The 25097-nt window shown below is 27.4% G+C and overlaps 1 protein-coding gene across 1 annotated transcript in view; it reads right to left on the bottom strand.

The window, feature by feature from the left end:
* Positions 1-25097, bottom strand: part of LOC142320960 (zwei Ig domain protein zig-8-like) — a 970121-nt gene that overhangs the window by 505091 nt on the left and 439933 nt on the right. The gene's annotated exons all lie outside the window — the stretch shown is intronic.

Raw genomic sequence — 25097 nt, 5'->3', positions numbered from 1 at the left:
AGTCTGAAAAACTTTTTTTTTGTTAAAATACAGTACAACTTTTTTTTTTTAATTCTAAAAATCTTCCAAAAGTACAACAGTTGATCTGTCTAAAAAGGTTTGAGTTTTTTTTTTCTTAAATTCTGTTCAACGAATTTTTATAAGTCAAAACCAATGAATCTTATTTTTAATATAATTTTTTTTTTTGAAGACAAACATCAAAAATGGTGAACATTTTATTCCGTCATAGGACGCCCGTTTACATATATAGGTTTATCTCTATAGGTATATAGAGACCCACGTTTCAGACGTAGTAAAAACACGCTTTAACAGAATTTCCCCATCCTGCTCGTAATGCTTTAGAAGACAAGTAAATACCTCTTCCGCGTAAACCTTTGCTAGAAGATAAGACAGCACATCTGGCGGCAATTTTACGGTGTCCAAGATGGTCATGGATAATTGTTTCGATGCTGCCGACACGAATTTCCACTCTTGCTTCTATCTCTCGCACACTGATACGTTTCCCGTTTAAAATCAGCTGGTCGATGTGGTGAGTTCTCCGTTGTGACATTGGAGCGCTGACATCGATCATGGGCTTTGTTTTCAACCCTTCTACGCCCTTCTTTAAAGGATTACACTTGTGCCTTCGTTAACACAGTACTACTGAATTTCACGCATAAATCTAAATTTATGGTTTTCTTTAATCAAAAATTTAATGATAATGCGTTGCCACTGGACACATGTACTTACTCGCTCATCGTGCTACCGACCGATCCATCGATGAAAACAGAACTGCGGTAGGTTGGTGGTATCTACTAGTCCAGTCTCTCACTCAATGCAGCCACAATATCACGCTTTAATTTCTATTTTTTTTCTAAAAAAAAATTATCGTTTATATTTGAACTACCTAAACTTGATTTTTTAAAAATTGAATAATATATGTATTTTTTTTAATAAAATCCTAAAACTTATGTTTCATAAACACTAAGTTTTAAAGTAAGTTTAAAAACATATTATAAATATAAAAGATATTAATTCCCATATGACCTGTTTCTGATTAATTTTTAGGATGATAAAACTTATTGTTTTTCTAAAATTTGAGGGAATTATTCATTATTATAGAATTTTCATCTACAAATATTAAAAAAAATTGTTTATAATCATATCAAAAATATTTAGCCAACTAATTTAGCATGCTATAAAATCTGTAAAAATCTAAGCGATTGTGTCAATTATCTGTAAGGGACTTGACTTTAAGCAAGTGTGTTCAATTTATCTGTAAGGAACTAAAATTTAAAAATTTCATTGGAATTTACAAAGGAACTTTCAGGAAATATTTGGGTATTACAGTAATAAAATCGCCTGATCGGGAAGGTTTTTTAAAAACCAAAAGTTGATACGGTAAAGTTGATTTTAACATTTTTTTTAAAAATTAAATCTACAGCAAAACATCACAAAAATAATTTTAGTTTACGATAAATTTAGCCAGAAAGAATCTTTAAAATTGATTCAGCTATTGCGTGAAGTCGATTATTTTATAAAAAATAAATAAAAAAAAACATCAAACGCACAATTACTTGATTTATGTATAATGTAAGTAAGAATTATGAATTCAGGCTCATAGGAAACATAAAATCAAAAAGAATGCTCTCAATAATGAAGAGAAAAAGAGCACCTCGATACTGCGGATAAGACAATTATGACCATAATTAAGTTGTAGTGTTACATATAATAAAGATAATTTTCTGCTAACAAACATGTAACTTTACCTCAGTAATTTCTGTAATGGTCTAACCAGAGTTCAATTTCATAGCTATACCAATTTAATATATAATAACAATGTACATTCAATAACGGTAGTGGAGTATGAGCTCGGAGATCAAAGCACATCATAAACACTCACCTGTAGCTACATTACAATGAACAAATTAATTTCGTTTTTCTATAAAAAAACAAATAAACAGTGTAACATAACTCATATTATAACGCAACAGAAAAATTAAAAATCAACAATTTATTTTCTGGTTTCAATTCAACTATTTGCACGTCCCGGATTCAATTCATAGCTAGGGTCTGGAAAATCTATAATGAAGCCACACAAATGTTCCAGTATATGCAGCAGTTGCTATACCTAGTTCAACAGAGAAAGAGATAGAGTGAGAGTGAGAGAGAGTGAGAGTGAGAGAGAGAGCTAGTGAATAAAAAATATTGCAACCTCTTCCTAATTTTGAAGTGTTTCAGGTGGAAACTTGAAACATTCAGGAGAGTTTACGGATCAATTAAACGATATTTTGGCAGTAATAATGAAATTTCTCTCCGTTAAGGAAGAAGAGAAGGATATAACTCAAAATTGTTAAATATGAGCACTCTCCATGTTAGCACCTCTTTTAAAGCTCTATCAAGTGAAGAAAAATGATGTAAAGTACAATCCTCTCAAATGTCTAACCCGTAAGACATAAATTAAAATTACTGGGAAAATGAAAAAGCTCGCGTTTGGTCAATTAACTTTGTGGTCACCAATAAAATAAAAATTAATCCTTAGTTTAAATTAAAGTGATAAAAAATTAAAATTAATCAAAATCAAATTATTTATATAATAAAAAAAATAAAATAAACTTCTGCTTGTTAAAATTATTTTGATTGCATCAAAATAATTTTCAGATTATCGTTAATCTGATGAATAAAATCATCGTCAAATTATTCTTTCAAAAGGAGCTCGTATTCAGATAGAAAATAGTACAATATTCTAAAGTGTAGACTTAAATTAGTAATTCTAGTAAACATATATATCTTTTAAGATTAATAAATCTCGAGAACGAGTTTAAATATAGAATTGTAAACTGGTTTTACGTAATTTAATCTTTTGCTACTCTGTTAGTAGGGCAATTACTGCTCAGATGATTCCTTTTATTTTTAATAAATTATTTTTTGCTTTGTTTTATTAAGGAAATTAGTTGAATACGATTAATTTAGTTTAGACCTTCTTCATCTTATAATTTTGAAGTCTAGATTTGTTTTGCTTTTAAGATTTAAAAAAAAATTAAACGTTTATATATTGCAAAAAATAATACTGTAAAATTTAAATCTCTTTGTTCATTCTTTTTTTAAGTGATTAGAAGTACATAAGTATTATTTAAATATAGAAAATTTGTTGTTTTGTATTGTTGTTTCTTAATCTACACGGTACATCGAGCTGAATGCCTCTTTAAAGAGCAAACACGTGTTTATTAACAAAATTTGTTTTAAGAGCTAACACTTATTGTTTTATTATTAGGAATTAGTAGTATAGCTTATAATGGTAACAGTGCAAGCAGATAATAAAATAGAGTATTAACAATCGAATTATTGTAACTGACCATTCCTGTTTTGTTTCTAACATGTTTATTCTTTGTATAATTAAAACTTATGTTTAGAATTCGTTATTGTTAATTGCTTCCTTCGAACGTATGGTCCTTAGTATTTAGTTTTTAGTGTTTAAGTTAGTTTAGTTAGTGTTAGTACCTCAACACATGCTGTCATAGTCTACTAGGGCGAACAGGTCGATTAGCCGATGGGCTTTAGTGAATTAGTCTGGCCCGGAAGGAACATAAATGCTGAATGCAACGTCCCTCTTGGTAAAGGCAGCTGCGATTGGGGCAAAGTATAGTATAGAAAGTGGGTGGGGTAAGATGAAGCCCTTCTGGGATTCCCTGATATATATATATATATATATATATATATATTATATATTTCAATTACACTACTGATTTCTTTTTAACACGGTTATCCGATTTGATTCTATTTGATTTTAAATAGTTATTTAATAACCGTGTAAAGCAAAAAAAAAAAAAACTGTACAGCATATAATAAAATTATAAAAATATGTTTCTCTGAAATAAAACCTGGTATTCTTTAATAAAATTCCATTAGCTACGTAACAAAATATAAAATAAAGAGAAGTAAAATTCATGATTTTAATACTTTTCAATCGTTAAAAATAAACATAAAATTCTATAAAAAACAACTTTTTATTCTTCTTTAATACCTCTGATAATTTAATTTGGGATAAAATTAGTTTTTCAGTAAATATCCAACAAATATTTTAATATTTACAATACCGATTAACATAATGGATATTAATCCACCAACTAATAAATAATGAAAAATAAACTAATATTTATAATTTTTCTATATATCATAGTTAAATTTTTAAATCAATAATTTATCAATTTATGCAAATAATTACAAAACTATCCATAAATTAATATTATAATTGTAGTCAAACGCTTCAATTCAGTATGCCTTACACACACACACACACACACACACACACACACACACACACACACACACACATATATATATATATATACACACACACACACACACATACATACATATATATATAGCTTGTGGAAAACATATTTTCCTTTATATACTGGTTGCAAAGCAGTATAAAAGTTAAGCACTTATATTACTGATTTCTTTTTAACATTCCGTTATCCGATTTAATTCTATTTGATCTGAAATAGCTATTTAATAACCGTATAAAGCAACAATAAACTGTGTGGCATATAATAAAATTATTAAAAAAACGTTTCTCTGAAATTAAAATAATCCGAACTGTCTGAATAAAAATAATCTTAATTGGGATTACAAAGCACTTAAAGTGCTTTGTAATCCGAATCCTCGCAATCCTAGTGCTTTTTTAAATGACAAAGGATCTATTTTATGCGTAATTTTTAATTTTAACTGCTGATTATGAAGTAACCACTTTGAAAGCACTACAGTTGCTAAATGTCTAACTTTTAATGTACTTATTTGGTGGTTTTGATTTTATGATTCTATAATTGATTAAATTATTTATATATATATATTATGTACCAAATAAACGGAGTGAAAAGTAAACATTTTCAAAGGAACATTAAAATTTGCATACACTCTGTTACCAGAGTGTACGATTGTCTGGTTTTGGCACAGACCCGTTAACGTCCTGAAGAATGGAAGCTATATAAGTGCAATTGATCGCGAAGCAATTAGTTAAATCTGTCGCGAAGTGTTACGTGTTGCCACACGTAAAATTGCAGTTCTGCAACGGTAAACGTTTAACTTACGAATATATAATAGAACAGTGTTAAGTTTAAAACAGATTCAGATTTCCCTCTTTGCAATGAACTACTTTTGATTTTGACTAACAGCAGATTTCATTTATAATGAATTAATCAATTTAAAAATTAGATTGTAACCCGAAACCAAATAAATAAATAAAGAGAATTGCTTATTGTAATTGATTGTGAAAGGTTTTATCCTGTGCCAAAAGTAATTTTACTGCGCTAATAATATTGTAAACAATGTTTCTAGGAATTACTAGGAACATCGAACGTCACTGATTGATTAATCTTTGAAAAGTACTTTCATTGAATCCCTATAACTGTTTTTATTTCTTTTTCTTTGAATTTTTCAAATGTTTTTATAAATAAGGTATCCTAGGGCAAAACAATAAATTTGTGTTTATCGTTTGACATCAAAGAGTGACCTAAGATTTAGTTTTATACTGAAAAAGTCAAAATGCTTAACATTATTCGGAAAACGGGCTCACATTTAAGTTTAAAGAGAGGAAAAGACGTTAAGACAGAATAAATTAACGTGTAGCCGAAGAGAGGCAACGAATGGTATAAGATGTTAGGAATAAACTGCGTCAGAATTGATGAAGAGACCGTATTTTGACAGCTTGGCGATGGAAATTTCCACTCCATCGGAATATTCAAACCAGCAGTGCCATTTTGAAGTAGAGAATGTAACTAAAACGCGTTATAAATACGTTGTTTTGGCTAACAGTAAGTCACTTCAATACAAAATTTCATAATCGGTACATTGTGTGGCCGTAACTGCGTCACTAACACAGGCAAACTGCCAAAAGCTTAAGTTAAAAAGAGGACTTCCCTTCTTTCGATCAAATATCTTCAGACTACTCCCAACTATGTTATATACAGAACTACAATTGCATTTCTTACAGAAATAATTTTCTTTTACCTATTACTTCGAAAACAAAGAAATATTTTCTTATCATAATTATCAGTTACAAATAATATTCTTTTCTACCTATGATAAGATAATTTATATTAAGTTAAAATCGCTTAATTTAATCAATTTCATCGTCAATATTGGTTCACGTTAACAAGAACTTCGTTTATGATGACTGTTCTATACATTTATCTATCATGACATTACTTTGTTGCTTCATATATGACTTTTTAAGCGTTTAAAGTTGAAATTATTTTCATTTATCACAACATGATACTGAATACGACACTGAATAGCTGATGGAATCTATAATATACATATACATATAATATACGTGTATTTTGCTATATAATTATCAAATACCATTCAGTTATGTTAAAGTTTGTCTTTTTTTGTGTCATTTACACAGTTATCAAACATAAAAAGACTACAAAACTCATGTTAACATCAAATAAATTTAAGTTGCTGGTAAAAAAGACAAAATAAAATCAAGAAAATTTTAGTAAAATATGCTTTCATAAGTGTTGTTCATGTGTTCTCCCTTTAACTGCAATTTACAAGGGGTGAAAAATCCCAGGGCATATCCTCAAATCCTTGCCATTAGGAAGTGTGTAAGTATGTTATTTTACATAAACTTAGGTGTAATAGTTTAAGCTTTGGGGACTGAATTTATGAACTCGCAAAATTGATATATAGATTTTTATTTATTCGTTTTCAGTAATAAAATAAACTCAGTTTCATCAAATTTATATACGTTCAAACAGTAATAATAAATAATAAAATAAATTTTTACAATATTTAAATCAGTAATATTAATCATAGATTGTTTAATATATAAATCAGTTATTTTAATTATTGATTGGATAAATCGATTTAAACAATTATATTTGACAAATTTAAAAATTTTTCTTGATTAACTTTGAATCAAGTTTTCTAGTAATTCCTGGCTCATGTGTATGTTATCTTAAAATACAATACGTGAGATTTATAAAGGATGCGGGTAGCTAAATAACGGCTAACTTTAAAATAGATAAGTTAAAAAATAAATGCATGGTATTTATATCAAACAACACAGAATTAACTAAAAAAAATATAATTAACTAAAAAACATCATTAGATAAATTGGACAGAATTTTTGTACTAGCAACTTGAGTAAAGTACAGGATTCATATTTCTGTTATGAAAATAACTAAATTCTAAAGAAATTTGATTTTAAAACTCGTGAAATCTACTAATTTAGTTTTTATTTCAACCCTGTGGAATTTATTGTAGCATGAACAAGTAAATCCAATGATTCCCGTATCCAGAGAAAGGATCGGGTAATATTTGATAAGTATATGTGGATTAAAGTGCAATATTATTAATTCTTAAAACTACTCACATATAGAATATCCTTGAAGTGAGAAATATATACGTTAAATATATAAAATTAGGAAAAATCATAATAAATATAAAAAAACCATTAAATAAAAATAAATAAATGTACTTTTTTAAAGAATAAATATAAATTGTAAAAATAAAGCAACGAACTACGTACAAGTTACTAAACATAACAAAAACGTACAATTTAACTGTTCCAATAATATTAAAGTAAAATTACTTTTACCCTTACACGTGTACTAATTTTTTTTATTTTACCTATTTTCTAATTTTTTTCCTTTCTTATCTAAAAAAGTAAAAGAATAAAAATATATCTCGATTGATTAATGAATCAGTAAATTTTATTTTTAATTTGCATTAAATTTAATTTTGTACCGGTGAACTCTGATTTTCATATCATAAATATAGTATAAAAGAACTAAAGTTTAACAAATCTTAATAAATCTAAAAATCTGATAATTATGGCTGATTTTTATGCAGCCTGATATGTTAAAATGGTATTGTCAGTACAGAACTGCATAGTACGATATCAGTAATGTTAACATATCGCATCTCAGAGAGTTAAAATTAAAAACCCGAAATAAATTTATTTACTTAAAATTATTTAATAATTCATTATTTGAAGTTTTCATTTAAACCAATTTTTATGCAATGAATTTTAATGAATTAAAGTAAAGGACCGTCCTGTCATACGAGATTAAATCTACATCACTAACTGATTAGTAATGGACTGATTAGATAAACTGAGCGTAACTATTATTCTAAAATTGTTCAAATAGACGAATAACGAAGTACTGATTCTAATGGTCAATATCGTTCTGACATAGGGATTTTCTCTGGATTTAGTACATAAAAAGCACTTTATTATTTGAAATATTTTAATACTTTTAATCATATTAAAACATTTTAAATTCTCCTGAAAAGGTTTGAGAATCCAGATCCACATTAAAAAATTAAAACATATATGTTTGCATCAAATTTTTTTCATATTTTAAACATTTCACAAAATTTTCTGAAATCGAACTTTAATCGACAATTACCCGTAAAATAGTTATCAACAATAATATTTTCATAAAGATTTACTGGCAACCAGATAACAGTGAGCCATTATAGGTCATCTACATATTAAAATAATAGTAATATTTATTCTCTGTTTTACAAATCTTTATTTTGTCAATTTCCTATATTACTGTTAGAGTTAGTTCTAAGCCCTTCCTTTGAAATAACGATAAAATATTTCTTTGATTAATGGTGGTTTCTCGAATAATCATAGTAATACAAAATGTTTTAAGATATTAATTTTGGGATTTGATATTTTCCAAATATAGAAAAGATTTAAATTTAAAATTACTTTCCTACATAAGTGTTTCATATTGTACAACCTGTACCGGAATATATAAATTTTGACTAATAGATTTTATTAAGTTTCAAGCTTGACAATAAAACTATGAATGATTTGTAATTTTCTGTTGATATCAGTGTGTAACACATCAGTAAAATATTTAACAAAATGCAGCCTTGCAGACTAAGGACATTCGGTGATATTCTACGTCCAAGCCGAAATTACAAAAAAAGAAAGATTAGCGTTTTTCTTCGTTTTTAAAATCACTTATTCATTTAAATATGCTTTTGTTTACGCCGTTATAGAATGAAAGGAAAAATACGAGATTTCCATTCCTACTAGTAATTAAAGAGTGAAAATCAAAATCATTTAAAAATTCTATAAAAGAGAATTAAAAAGTAAGTTCGATCTCTGTTCTAAAATTAAATTCCACTGTTTTAAAGGAAATTAATGAATAAATAAGAGTAAATTATACGTTTTCTGTCTTCTATTTAAAAGAGAGTGAAATTAAAATCAGAGCACATTTGATAATTACAAGGAATTTTATAAAACGGATTTACAAGAGTAGCTTAGTGTCTGTAAATTTTCAACTGAGATCAAATCGGATAACTGCACAAAGCAATTTACAAATGATTAAATAGGTAAGTTATTCTTTTATTTTTTCGTTTCCTTTTTTCGTACATCAAATAAAATTAAACATGAAGCTCAACTATATCCTAAATATTTGAACTAAATGATTGTTATTATTATCAAAGGATAATGGCCTTTTAAAAAAGCCATTATTATTGTGTATTTGCATTGTGTGTGTGTTATATATACACACACACAATGCAAATTATATAATATATATAATATTATACATAATATTTATGTAATTAGAAAGTAAACTATATTTAAAATAAAATAATACTAGAACATAATATTAATTTACCTGCTTTTTAGTCGTTTTTTATTTTTTAAAGTGTTTTAAACATTTATATAATTAATAATCCGTCTTGACATATGCGACGTCTAAAGTTTGTTTATCAAACAAAATGTTTTTTTAAAATTTAATCTAATCTACTGGTTATACATTTATTAATAAAATGATTAAAACTACCACCTTTTTCTTTTTCCTGTTTAGCCTACGGTAACTACCGTTTAGATAATACTTCAGAGGATGAATGAGGATGATATGTATGAGTGTGAATGAAGTGTAGTCTTGTACATTCTCAGTTTGACCATACCTGTGTGGTTAATTGAAACCCAACCACCAAAGAACACCGGTATCCACGATCTAGTATTCAAGTCCGTGTAAAAATAGCTGGCTTTACTAGGACTTGAACGCTGGAACTCTCGACTTCCAAATCAGGTGATTTGGGAAGACGCGTTCACTACTAGACCAACACGGTGGGTTAAAACTACCACCTGGATAACCGAAATTAAACAAGATGAGCAAGAACTAGAAATAACAATAGAAGATTTACGAAACAAAACTGGAAATATAAAATATACTACAAGAAGTAAACTCCAGATTTAAAATTAAAGAAAAGTAAACAACAACGAGGGTTTGTTCAGAATAACTCAAAAAAGCAAGATCTGACAGAATGAAGAAGGATTGGGAAGCAATAAAAAATCAAAAAATAAAAAGAAAAGACGAAGTTGACTAAAGTGGTCCACTGTGACCTCAGAATCATCAAACAAAAAAAAAAATTATTAAAAATAATTTAATTACAAAAATATTTTTAATAACTGAAGATTCTATTACGGGCGTCTCAAAATAAAACCACGATTAAAAGCATAGTATATATAATATGGTAAGTATTAAGAAGTAGTAGGCAGTAGCCCAGCGCGAATATGATGTCAGCGGCATAGGCTATATTATTCTTTACCTACACTCAGATCTATATGTTACCGTTTTATATCTCTTATTAATGTTTATTCCTACCGTTTAAACAACTTTTCAGAGAAAAGTACGGTATTACTTTCGGTCGCATAATGGGTGTAAGGGAGGGGATGAAAATGGATTTTTTTCTTTATTTACGTTTTGAAGTGTAACGAATACGAGAATACCATCCGCTTACATTGGAATCCTTAAATACTCATATATATATAGTGTATAAAACTTTGTGGTTCGAAAATCTTCAAAACTACTAGATCAATATCATTGATTTTTATGCACATAATTCAAAATTAATTTAAATTTATTTTAATTTAATTCCTTGAACAAAGTAAATGAAGTATTGTGATCGCGAAAAACTTCGGTTTTCAGAATTCATCGGAAATATCCATTTTGACCATGTCTGCATCCATTTTAACTAGTTTCGGTGTGACGTCTGCACGTAGATACGTATCTCGCGTAACTCAAAAAACGATTAACGGTAGGTTGTTGAAATTTTGGATTTAGGAATGTTGTAATATCTAGTTGTGCACATCCTTTTTTGATTGCAATAGACTAAACGAAAAGTATCCAATAAAGCGCAAAATCCCTAAAAATCTGGATTTTGCACTTTTTCTTAACTGCAGTCAAACTCTCATTGAGTGCTATTCAATGATACAATATAAGTGGTACATATTTTCATTCGTTTCAGAATTATAGCCAAATAAAATTTTAATTAATGTAAAATTTGGATCTTACAAGGGAAGGCACATCGGTTCGAATCAGATTTCATCTCCTTTTTTTTAACCTTTCTTTTTTTAATTTAAACATATTGATTTATTAATAATTATTAACCGGTGTTTGTAAAAAAAATTACAACAAATAATTCAATAATAACAATAAAAAAAATTAAAGAAAATCAGAAGTAATTAGTGAAATAAAACTTTATGTACTTTTAAATGTGTACATGTAATACAAAAGGCATTATTAGATATGTGTATATGTAATAAATTTGGGGAAACATCTGATTTTATTTCATTTTAATTAAAAATGATAATTTAAAATCGTTTTTTTTTTGGATTTTCTTGTTTAATTTTATTTAATTATTATGGAATTTCTGTTTAATTTTATCTACATTAAAATTAACTACAGAGTAACTGAATTAACATATACACTGAGGCATAGATGCCCGATCTTTAATAAATTTCACAAAATTATTATCTTTCAATTCATTATTATTTCTCTGATATTGTCAGATAATATTCTCCCTAAGTGGAATTGATCATTATTTCGTTTATTTGTTTTCTGTTGCCTACCATTTAATCGCTTTTTGGTTTGATATAATTCTTCTGATCTTAATTTGTGTACACGTTGTCTAGTTTTCAAATTTTCTGTCTCTTTATATTCATCATCCTCTCTTAATTTTTTTTATTCTTGCCTTGGTCTTAACGTTTCCTTTCTCTTTATATTTATCATCTCATCTTAATTTTTTATTCTTAACATTTTCTTCCTCTTCATATTCATCTTCTTTTCGTTTTTTAGAGCTATATTTCTTCATGATCTTTCTTTTTCATGTATGTTTTTTTTTCTTGATTATTCACCAAATAATCCAATAATAAAAACTGAATATTTTACACCGTTAATTCGAAATTAACATTTGTAACCGGTACACAGGAGTTCACTAAACGTAATAGTTTAACTTTTATTTATACGACACATCAGAAACCTGAAACTTTTGTTAATCAGCACTTTTTACCTGGCCATGGCGTAGGGGGGGGGGGGGTTGTTTTTTTTCATTAGTTGAACATTTGCAACATACACACTAAGATATAAAATAAAAAAATGTCTTTACGGAACAAAACTTAAAAAAACGACTTATTTTTTTACTGATCTATAGCTGCTATAGCAAAAAATATCGCAATAGCCGGGAAAGTAAAACTCAACCAATATCCAGAAATAGTATTACCTTAAATTAGAAAACTTGTAGATTAGCCTCTTTCTTTCTACGAAAGTAAGTGTAAAACAATTTTCTACAAACCCAGATTTTTTTTGTTTGTTAATTCTAAGTCCAAGCTATCATTTAAAACAAGTATTTACGTTAGTTGTGCTATTTTAAAAGAAAATAGTAAGAACACTAAAAACCAATGACTAGTTATACTAAGAGGTGTTGTTATAAATTCGTCTTCTGAATGGTTCAAAATTATCCTTAAATTGAAGACGAGTCTGAATGGTGTTAATAAAACTGACTAAGTAGGTATTCAACTGTTTTTAAGGGACTCATTAGTACCAATAAACAAAAATTTATTGATATAAATGAACGTTTATCAAAATTCAATTTCTTCTTAGGTCTGGGCTTGCTCATTTGTAAGAACGAAAGAACTGAATGACAAAAATATTGAAAAGAGTATAATTAATGTTTAAGAAATGGATATTGTTAAAATAAAACCAAGTAGACGAATAAACTTTAAACCTAACTGCTTTGTACTAACTAGAAAAGTTCGTAATTTTTCTTTAAAATATTTTATACACTGTACTGAAAATTCGCTTAAATTTTAAACATTTTATGTCTAATTGGAATTGCTATTAAATATTTTGTGTAAGAGTTATTTTGTTAAATTCTCCTAATTCATTTTTTATTTTACAATTATTAGTATGATAATTTTATATTTTTGGTTTAAAAATATAATGAGTGTAAAGTGGATTAGCCTAAACAATAGTAATGATGTTTATTTAGATTAATTTCAAAGGTTAACAGAAGGATTTAATACCTACTTCTGTTAAGTAGATTAATTACAAATTCTTTATTACAACAACAAAAAAAGTTAATCAAATTGCATAAAAAATGTTTATACCATAAAATAATTTCTACAAATTGTTTAATCGATCATGACACATAAATTAATAATGCAAGTGAAATATTATCTTATTTTTGGATCTTCAAATAATTACTTATTTAAAAAGTAACTGCAATAAAAAATTATTTCCATTTAAATAATTTTTTAGATTTTATCTTATCATAGAATTAAGAATTTTAAATAATTCATTTTGTAAAATAATCAATTGCAATTCAAAATATTAATGAATTGTCACCAAAGTCGAACGTAAATCGAATTACTAATAACGATTACGAGTTGTCCTTCCCTCTGATATACTGTAGCCAAACCGTACGCGTATCAAATTTTGGCCTACTGGTTTATAGATATTGCAACTGAACAATTATTTGTTGTAGGGTTTTAATTAGGAATATATTTTGGTTAGATAAGATATATATATATATATATATATATATATATATATATCTCGCACACTCTTTTGTCCTTCGTTATTAATAAACCAAAAAATATTTGGTGAAGTTGCATAACTAAAAATTACTACAAAAAAAATTTTTCTTTTTGTCATACAATCTAATCGCGATTTTCTACAAGTCTGAGAGTAAATTTCAGAATGGCTGGGCTTCACAAGGAATGTTACAATTTGTCAATTTCAGTTATTTTGTCAGAAAAATAATAATTATACTAATAGAAAAACTGGAGTTTATAATCAGATTTTACATGAAAATATGTTCGTTACTCTTGTGACTATATTCGATATTTGTTTAATTTTGTCTGCTTCATTTAGTTCCCACTCTTCCTGGTTCTTTTCTTTGCTGCTAGATTGTTTAGTTCTGCCTTTTGATAGCAATTTCTTTGATTTTAGGATTACCGGCTCATCTTCATATCTCGTAAGAAACATGTTAAAATTTTCTTAAACAATTTCAAGAAAATTTGTAACTGGGATTTTATAATATTGTTTCCTTACTTTTTATTAGATCATGCAAGTTATACCTAAATAGCGATTCCATTCTACGTTGGGTTTTATTCTGTTTCTGTTCAAACAGGTAAAGATAAAAATTTCCTGTGAAATTGACTGATTCATGAAAATTTTATTCGTTTTTCCCTTTTTTTTTATCAAATAACTATATTTAAATTATATTTACTTCAAATATTTATATTTTTTTAATAAAATACTTTAATTAAAAATTCACAGAAGCGTGAACAATTCCTTAACCCTAACCTTTAACGTTCGTGAATTATTTTTAAGTCGGTTCTGTAACCAATTCTTAAACGATACAAAAATCGATAAGGAAAAAAACATGAAACGCAAGACCATAAAGAAAAGAATAACCACGTTGAAATACAAAAAGGAAGTTGAAACTATGTAAAATGGAAAAATGAAAGAAAAGAGTAGGAAAGAATAATCTCGTCTAACGAAATATAGAGTTAAACGCGTCTTTTCCGGTGTTATTTTCTGACAAAAAACAGAGTCCCAGCTACTCAACTTTTATAACTAAAACAGGTTATGGTTGGAAACCTGAAAAACGTTTTCCCCAAAAGAGGCGAAAACTTAATCAAAATTTCTTTCGTTTTATAATAGAAGAATTTTTAAGAAAATTATGAAGATTTAATTCAAGATTCAATAGTACAAGAAGTCATTGAAATAAAGCAAAAAAAAAGATGATAAAATTGGTATTCTTATATGTAATAATTAATAGAAATGCTAATATCCGTTATTCAGTTTATTCCGATTCTACTTGGTTATTAAAAAAGAAAACTTGAATGTAATTATAAAGATTTAAATAATTAGATCTATATCAGAAAAATCGCTCATCTAAAACATTGCAACGAGGTTGAGGATGAAGTCATCAAATGAAAAAAACTAATCTAGCTCGTAGTTTCCGTCGTAAATTAATTTTATTTTAATTTTTTTTGATTTTCACTTGCCAGTTTATTCAATAAAATAAAACTTAATAATTTTTAAAGAGGGGATAAACGGTAAGAAGTGACATCATCAGGCATTAGTATAAACGAGGAGCTTATTTAATGTGATAGGTAGATAAGTGAGCGGTAGATGATATGATATCTAAGCAACAATAGCTAAAATATGATGCTATATTGTTGAAACATAGAACAATAACAGCAGACGATCAGAAGCCTACTCAGATATATATATATATATACATATATTATAAAGCGTGCAACGTTGTATTGTTTGTAAGGTACAACAATGCGTACCATGTTAGGATAAAGATGAAATTTCAGAAGATCCTAGGCCTAAAACATAGAATGGGATTTAACAACAGACAATAGGCAATAAATTAGTGTTAAATAAATATAATCAAAATGATAAGTGATAAAGTATAGGTCTAAAAAAATTTAAATTATAACGTTTAGTACATCTTTTCTGACCCCAAACCAGGAATTAGTGGAGATGTTATCTGTAGTCCAAGTTCAGAAAACATCTCTAATCTATTTAATCAATCATTCATTTAGTGAAAGCTTCTAAGAAGAACCTACTGTTGATACATAAGGTTCATGACCGAGATCACTGCTTTTCTTCTGCATATCAACAGTTCACAAATCATCAAATACAGCAGTTTCTGGTGCAGGTGGGTAATAAGTCATATTTTAATTAATAACACAAATTAACATAAATTTTAAAATAACCTTAAGTGAAAAAAGTAATTTTTTTTTTAAATTGATATAGAATGTCTATTAGATGAAACATATATATTTAAAGTAATAAAGTTAAGTAGTCTTACAGTAGATTTAATTTTAGTTGGTAGCGCTTCTAACCAAGAAGGATATGTATTAAAAATAGAGAGATAAAAATTCAATCAGTATTCATATAGAGTTTTAAAATGTCAATTATAGTTGTATATTGTATTTACAAATTATTTACTTTATAACAACAGAAGAGTTAAAAGTAGTTTAAAATTCTTCTGGGTATATACAATTTAATTTAAGTATTATTGTTTCATTCATTTAAAGAATTTTGAATTCATGAGGAAGATTTGATGTATCACACAATGCTATTCCTTTAAATTTCCATTGTAAAGAGATTAGCTTTAGAAATATTTAGTGACCTCCACCAAGAAATGGTAAATATATTCATTTAACAAGCTGGTATTAAAGAGTGAAATTATCATTGAAGATTGAAAATAGAATTGAAATATATTATATTACTGTATGAGTTTTAGTAACTGCTTTTCTTCACTGAAACTTTTTATTGAGTAAAAATTAATACTCGAGAAAGTGAATGTGTAAAAACTTTTAAGTAGATGTTGCTAAACATCAGTTTTGTTTTAAGCATGAAAATATATATTTTTAAATTATAGTGCGTAAAGTCGCATCATTACAAAGAAATAAATATATAAAAAAATATTCACTCTTTTAATACAGTGAAGGCCATAAAATATAAATATTGCAACGCTTCTGACATGTGGTGACACCACCGTCCACTAAAGTAAAGAGAAAAACAGCAGCAGAAAAACAGCTCCATGCATTCTACTGAAAACATTGACTACGTTTACCATCATCATTGGGCCTGTCACTACGTTTACCTACCTGTCACTTGTATTACAACATGAATAACATAATATCACACAGAGTTCTAAAATAACATCATTTATAAAATTATATTTCAGACCCTCTTTTTTCACTTTCATAACTGTCAGCTCTATCCTTTCACTTAAAACGGAAAAATATGAGTTTATGAAAATGAAATAAAATAGTAGTTTTAAATTACTTTTCGCTGCTATAAATAAAAGAAATGTTCTTTGTTCTCTGTCATTTGCTGTTTGTAGAAATTATAACGATCGATTTTCTGTTTTGGTGAATTAAAACTTATCACATACTCGTACTCGGTCGATAACACGAACTGAACCGTAATCGAAAAAAAAATCTTTTTTGTTACAAAAATTGTCTTTCTTTTATTATAAAAAAAAATAGCCTAATGTTCCTTTTCATGTTTATATAAAATATCATATCTGAAAAAAGTAAAGATAAGAATAACCTTCCTATCGTCGATTTTTTTATTTTTTTTATTATACCAACGAAAGTCAACATCGTATCAGAAATGAAAACCTTGATAACTTACAAGACCAACAACTGAACGTTAATCTGGTTTTTATGCAAAACTGTGTAATTCTTAATAAAAACATCCAGTTAATACCTCTTAGTGGTGCTAAAATAGTTTTGAAATTAAAAGCTAAATTATGTTTCTCTATTATAATAAAATGTATAAATAGAATCTCTTTCCTGCTTTTTTCACTTTACAAACAGTAAGGATAAAGACAGCTTTAGGAATGGGGCGCTTCAGTTAGGACTGCGACTACGTAAAATATGCTTTTGGAGTACGGAAAACTGTGGAATGGCGTCGAAGTTCTAATTTATATAGTTCTAATAATATTTATAGAAAAACTATGTATATATATATATATATACACAAACTATAGAAAAACTGCGCACGTGTATCATACTCTATCTATTTATTATATAACTTATCTTTAAATTGCCCCTCTTTTAAAAGAAGTAGAGCATAAAATAAGCTACTTTAATCAAAATAGTAAACCACATATCTGATTTTATAGAAGATATTTTAAATTAAAATATAGAAAGACTTGATTACACCTCATGGTTGCTTAGAAAGGAATAAAATTATTAAAATTATATTAAAATATTTAAAAAGGATTAAATTCTTTAAATAATAGGCGGAAATTGTCAACTGGAGGTTCAAAATAAAACAAAAATGCAATAAAAAATATCTCTGTTTAAAGTTTAATCATTTAGTTTTTCATTTATTGTTAGAGATATGAGGAAATAGGCTATTTACTGCTATCTTTGCTGATTATCAACATTAACAAGCTGCCATTGAAATCCTCTCGTTACTTCTGGTATTTAATTTTATTATCCAATTTATGAGACCAGTGATTCCACTTGATAAAAGGAGATGGTAAAATTTAGAAGAGGAAAAATCAACACAGAATCTTGTTAAATATTCTAGTAAGGGTGTATTTGTGTTGTGCATGCACCCGCGTGTTTATTCACGTAATTGTGTGTTTATCAGTAGCACTTTTAATGTAGAAGGGTTCGTTTGGTTATCGCTAAACTTTAATCGATTCGTAATATTCCAACAAAATCCTAACCATCTCTTCTCACCCTATTACAAAACTTTCTTTATTCAAACTGAAGCTACAAAATTTAACTTCCTTTTCAGATTCGGGTTGCAAACGACTATACTTGACTTAATTGTGTGTTCAATAATGTTTGAAGTTATCTTTCTCTTTTTATATATTTAGGCTTATTTATTTTGTTACTTTATGATCAAATTTATGCCAAATAAAATTTAATATAAATGATTGTAATATCTTTATCGTTAAAAGTTATGTAAGCAATAAATTTATAATTATAGTAAATGAAAAATAAAATCTACTTAGAAAATAAATACTTAAAAAGTAGTAAAAATAACTAAGAAAAATATATATAATCATTAAATTCTTGAACTAATTTATACAGGCTATTCTTCTTTATAGCACATGCTTAAAACAAACCAAATTTTGACCATATAAGTTTATTAACCGGTTTAAATCAAATATACTCTGAAAATTCTTGTACCATATTTCACAAAGTATTGGACACAAAGTTCTAAATTTTACTCTTCTCTTCCTGTTTATTGCACAGCAAGCTACTAAGTAAATATTTCTAAAACTCAATAATTTACAAACATTTCTATCTATTCCGTGAAATATTTGTAATAAAATTATTTGTTATCTAGATCAGAAATACTACAGGGGTCTTTCGAAAAATAAAAAAAATATTCAGAAATTTTTCTCCTATCCAAGAATAAGCCTTAATTATAGATAATTGTCATTCAAAACCTATTTTAATGTTGCTAAAATAAATTTGATTAACTCCATAATTCTGTTCACATTTAATTAATTATAAAAATGTGTTCAAAAATATAAGTCGGTTGGAGGAACAACGCAGTTTATTATTTTTTTTTTCATGACGGTGGAACCAAATTGGGCACTAGCTGAGTATAAAAGTCATTATATGAACAGAGTACTGCGCCTTACATTTGGAAATTTTATAACAGATGAATTGCGCATCGCTTACCTGTGTTAAATAAATAAATATTAATTTAGGTAGTATTGTAACAAAACGAAAACGCTAATTAAATAATAACCGCAAAGTTGTTGAATAGAGATTACAATGAAAAAAGGTTATAATAAAATTATATATGGATAAATTTTGCTTATAAAATTTAAGATTTTCTCAGTTATACCTTTAATATAATACATGGAACATATTGCAGTCTGCCCAATTTATGATATTTATTTATTTTGTTTTTTAAGAAGTCTTTCCGACGTTTTATTACCCTTTTAAATTTGATATAAATATTTCTTTGAAATTCTGAAAGAATATTTACAAAATTATTTAAACATGGATGAGGTATGAAAAGACTTACATTAAATTCTCAGTGAAACGATTCGAAGCAGTTCGTTGTTGTTTCTAAATTAGATGTGAAATTGGCCCGTATCGTTGTTGGAAATATTGCATTTTCCATACGCATGGAAACAAATAATATGTAAATATTTTTCCGGCAATAACGGGATAATTACCAGTGGTAGGCTTGGTGCATAATTCTTGTTTTCTACAGGTGCATCTTGTAGAAGGTAAAAAGGGATTAAGCGAGTGCGCAATTCGTGAAACACCCGAAAATTTGTTACATAGTTTCCGACATACTGGTGCGAACAGATTCAGAGAAGTTAGTCATTTTTTGTAATTAAAATTTTTGCTTTGTATCACCTTTGACCATTTACTTCTTTCACTGTCATAATCTATTTAAGAAATTGTGAAAATTTCAGAAATAACATGCCGTCAAAGATAAATATGAATATAAACGTGTCAAGCTAAGTTTATACACATTATAAAATAGTCGACCAAGTAATTAGTTACATGTCACCGTTTTTTTTTAATTAAAAGATAAAATTCTTTTAACAATACCTCTATGGTTTTAGAAAAATAAAACGTAAATTTGATCAAAAAAGTGTTTTTTTAATGCAAATAATTTTTTCATATCGTAATTGAAGAAAGCGGAAGTTGATAACTATAATAAATAATAAATGACTCAGTCAACTGAAAAGTAAAATTACACTTCAAAAATTGTTTGCTAAAAATTTTACTTCAAATCATCTGTAGAAATTACCGAAAAACTGTATATAAATAACATATAAAAGCCAGGAAATAATGACAAATAATATTAACTGACAAATAAAATAATACATTTTACCGGGATTTTAGATAAGAATGGAAAATATAAGTAAGAAAGTACTGTCGTCGTTCAATGCAAAGCCAACAAAGGCGTTTTAAGCAAACCCAATTTTGCTTAAAAATATATGTCACATAAATCCCCAATTAGATATTTTACCACCAGCTACTACACGCCTCTTTTAGGTCGAGTAGATAAAGCTTACTTATCTCAAGAAAGATAAAGAAACAAATTCCGATCATGATATCTCCGTTCATGAACAAATTTTAAGGGTGGAGATAACGGTTTAATGTTGTTACAACTGAAGGTTTTTATAAAAGATCTTTTAACATATTTAAACTTCAAATACGGTACTGAATTTTGGTCTTCTATTGTTCAAAAATGATATTTTTTCTTTACTATTGATAAAATATAGTTATCTAACTATCCAATTCTTTTTTCCTATTAGATGTTTTTAAATTATCATTTCTTATAAATTAATTTTTTTTATAAATTTCCAGGCAATGTTTGACCTAAAGCTGGTTTCCTTGCTCTTAGGTATTTATCATGAGCGTAATGGTTCTTTCTTATCGTTTCAATCTTTATTTAGTTTTCTTTAAGTATCCTAAATTGGAATTACTGTCACTTCATAAACGCTCATTTATGTAAGGTATAGATTTATCTTTAGACATAGAATCCAATTTGCTGAAGTAACATTAAATATTCTTTAGTTATTTTTTATACGGAGGTAACTTATAATTGTACTGCAAGGTTTTTTATTTCATTAATTAAACTTTTTGTTGACCTTTTCTGTATGCTGTCAATGGTCTTTCTAGTAAAGTTACTGAACTCTACTAAATTTTTAATAAATTTTTTCCCCTACGATAAACCCCCACCCATTTGCTCTATAAAACCATTAAAAAATGGCATCTTATTTTGCATTGGATAAAAGAATATATGATGATACAATCTATCAGAGTGCGTTTTTTTCGGTATATATCAAAAGTGACGACCATTCATTTAACGAATTAATTTTAAACCCCAAAATGGTAATCAGTTTATTTTCATTGATAAATTTAATGGTTTTGTTAATTTTATTTAAATTTTTGACAAAATTTTTAAATTATGAAGAGTCTTAAAATCAGTAAAACTACTGTCCACATCTCAACTGAACTTGCGGGAAATATTGAAATTATACTTTAGCATTTTCTAGACTACACATGAAAAGATTAGTAGAAATCTAAATACGAGGATAACCATTGCCGTTTTATAAATTTTTGTTTAAATATTTTTAATGAGATTGAAAAGTACTTTGTTACATACGTAAACATGTTAATTAGCCTTATGTAATCCTCTATTTTATAAGAATCAGTTGTTTGGGATAACAACCAAACCTTTTATTTTTTCCCTAGACGGGAATGCTGGGATACAGTGAAGTTATATCAAAAATATAAAAATTTTACTAGTTAGTAAAACTTAATTTTTTAATTATTAATTGATCGAAGTTCTTGTTTACTGAAAAAGGGGGTGGTTGTTGTAAGTTATTAAATATTTTTATAACCGTTTTTCTAACAGTAAGTTGGAAAATCTATACCGGAAAAGATTTGTAGCTTCAGATTAATGGTTCATGTTACTGATAGTGGTTTATACAACTCTTTCTGCTTCATTTGAAACATTCAATATATTATAAGAACCCTTTAAAAAATTCCTAATAAATTCAGAGGTACACCAATATTAATCTTAACTTTCTATCTATTTTTAGTCTTGTGATGAATGAAACGTTAGCTCAGTTTGAAATAGGAGAACCAAATATTTCTATTTCCCAGACGACTAGAATTATAAGTAACTACCCCTATGTTTGACAACATTCGTTTTTTAGAGATTTACCTAAATATAATTTTCGATCCTTTTATGCAGTTACAAGTTTTCAGATCACAGTTGCCAAACTGCTATTTCATCATTTAATAATGAAAACATGAGGGCGAGACTGCTTTAATTTTTTTTAAAGAGTTATCAGTAAAGATTAAATTAGACATTTTATAACCTTATTGTCAGGAACAGATTGGTAAAATAGTAATGAAATTATCTTTGATTAAAAATTTTTTAAATTAAGTTTTTTTTGAAGTTCTTCTTTTTAGCTTGTTCTCTTAACAGTTTATGCATTGATTACTAAAGGAATTGTAAAATCGTGCTCTACGCTAAGGAATCACAGTGAATTATCCAAATGTAATTTATCAGATAACTTACAAAATTATTTGAAAAACTACTAAGAGATTTATGCTAATTATAAAAAAAAAAGGATAAAAAGGATACCTTATAATATAATTTACTATCTAATTCAACCAATAAGCCTAAAACCATAAACGGAGACATCAAAAACGGTTTTAAAATAAAAGCGGTCATTTTACTTCAGCAAAAAAAAAGAAATTAACTTTTATTGTCTCATCAGTTTATTCTTGTAGATAAGAATGCTAATAAAGTTTTTTTTTTCAAATATCTCAAATGACAATAATATTAGTCTCCCAATCAAAACCATTCAATATGAATTTTTGTTTTTGATAAATCAGTATTTTTATTCCCGTTGATATCCACGGTTGAAGTGTTTGACAAGAATGCTTCCTTTCATCTACATTATTAAATATTTACATTAAAGATATGATAATGAATAATTAGAATAAATGTGATATGTAATATTAGAAAAAAGAGAAGAAGTAATAAGTTTAGAAAGATAAAAATAAGATAAATTAAGTTTGCTGATGATATGGTAATTCTAGCTGATAGTACGCTCGCGCTTCATAGAAAATTAACAACCTTGAAAGAAGGAATGAAAGAGAATTGAACGAAATAAATATGAGAAAAGCTCATAGTTAATATAAGAAAATTTAGTTTAATAAAATGAAGGACGAATAGAAAAAGTAAAAATTTACAGTTAATATAGTTGAGTAGTATTGTGACAGAAAAATGGAAGAGGGTAATGGAAGTAAAATAATACCTTCAAATTGCCTTCCCTTTTTTTTATTTTCCTTTTCTTTTATTTTCTAAACTCCATTACTTCCTTAGTGATGGCAAAGGAAGCCTTCAGTAGGAAGAGGGAATTACTATTCACTAGAAGTCTGAAATGAGTTAAGCAAGAAGTTAGCAAATGTTACATATGGAGTGTTTTCTACAGTAGAGGAACAAAGATGATAAGAAAGCGGGAAAGAGACTGGATTGAGGCTTTCTTGGTGTGAATACAAGAAAATTAACCACTTTTGAATAAACAAACTGTTGAATGAATAAAGTGATGAGTGAGGAAGTAATGAACAAACTAAAGAAGAAAGAGAACGTATGATAGAAGGACACAAAAATAAAAGAAAATGGTTAGGAAATACAATTATAGACCGTGGAATCTTGACAACTGAATTGTAAGGGTCAGTAAAAGAAAACAGGAAGCGAGGAAAGATAAAGAATGAATTTAATAGATGATATGAAGATTGCTCCCATTTCTATAAGGGAATGAAGGAGAAAACTCCTTCCTCTCCTTATAAAAATGGATAAAGACAGTGACGGCGTAAAGGACCTGCCCCCAGGGAGAAAACCAGATGATATTCAGGAAGTTAAAACTTGTATTTTAAACGTGAAAAGTACATCTTCAGTGGGTATTGATGAGATTCCTGCCAGTGTTTTAAAAGAAGACATTGATACTATTATTGTCTCACTTAGAAATTTAATTAACAAATTTTTCAACAGTGGAGTATTTTCCCGCTTAACTTATTTTTGTTCTGTTTGCTTAAAGACGTAAATTAATTTTATCCACTTAAGATTTAATAAATCTTCTGACTTTGGTCTTTTCTGATTCATCAAAATGTCCAGTACTAGTTTCAGAATTCCCCATAAGTCCTTTGAACTCTACATTAGCATCAACTAAACCGAACTTAAATCCATGTCATCATTAGCAAATTTTACAGTGGACTGATAGTGAAACAATGTTTTTGATTAAAACCAGCTTTCAAATTAGAGCTCATTTGAAGTCTGTTTCAATTCCCAATTCTTAGGGCTACTGAACTTCAAACCTTGTTTTTATAGTTTTTGATTAATAAACCACTAACAACAATGCCAAATAAACGAGTTGGCATCAACAAGTTATAACAATAATAAATGAGTTGGCATCGGTAAACGATGCCAACTCATCAACCAAACAATGGTTCAAGATTTAATATTTCTCAGAATTACGGGATGGTTTTCGTAACACGAAAGGTGTTTTTTTCTTCAGGGATGTTTGTAGAAAACAAATTTCAATAAATATGGTTTTAAATGAGAAATAGAAACTACGATTAAAGTAAGTTATTTCAACTCTAGCTGGTTAAATAAAATTACATGAAATTCTGGAAAGTACATAAACGAAATGACATATCGGAATTTTAAATTTAAGAAAAGACTACCATTCTACGAAAAACTTTATGTTCATATATATATAAAATAATATCA

Source organism: Lycorma delicatula, chromosome 3 (assembly GCF_047948215.1).
Source record: "Lycorma delicatula isolate Av1 chromosome 3, ASM4794821v1, whole genome shotgun sequence".
Classification (NCBI taxonomy): domain Eukaryota; kingdom Metazoa; phylum Arthropoda; class Insecta; order Hemiptera; family Fulgoridae; genus Lycorma; species Lycorma delicatula.
Note: the sequence above shows the minus strand (reverse complement) of the source record. Positions and strands in the feature narration are given on the sequence as shown.